Raw genomic sequence first — 435 nt, 5'->3', positions numbered from 1 at the left:
TAAAAATATATTTTATTATTCAAGCAGTCTTGAAGTTGCAAGTTAATGTTGTTAGTGGGTTTGTAGCAATGTTCTTTTATTTTTAGAACTTATGCAAAATACCAGCCGGTCATCTTAATGTGAATTGAGTGTTCCAAAGGCTGGAATGTATCAACTGTATATTTGTAATTCTGTCTTTTTAACTGGATGTCATACATTTCTCTAATTTTAAAACGTGATTTGCTCAGTTGCTTTTCTCTGATGCAAGTGTGCCCAGCCACCACACATCATATGCCGCATGCAGGAAGTATAGAGGCTGAGAATGAGAATTTGATACCTTTTGGGTTAAATCTTTAAATGGGCTTGAGTTTCCAGAATTTTACTTCTGTTCATCTTGACCTTTATTCATGCCTTCAGTGGCTGGGGGGGCCGGTATTTATTGTCTCAACAAAAAAA

The sequence above is a fragment of the Buceros rhinoceros genome, unplaced genomic scaffold (genome assembly GCF_000710305.1).
Source record: "Buceros rhinoceros silvestris isolate BGI_N320 unplaced genomic scaffold, ASM71030v1 scaffold6340, whole genome shotgun sequence".
In the NCBI taxonomy this organism is placed as follows: Eukaryota; Metazoa; Chordata; class Aves; order Bucerotiformes; family Bucerotidae; genus Buceros; species Buceros rhinoceros.
The sequence above is the reverse complement of the archived record's forward strand: the minus strand, read 5'-3'. Positions refer to the sequence as shown.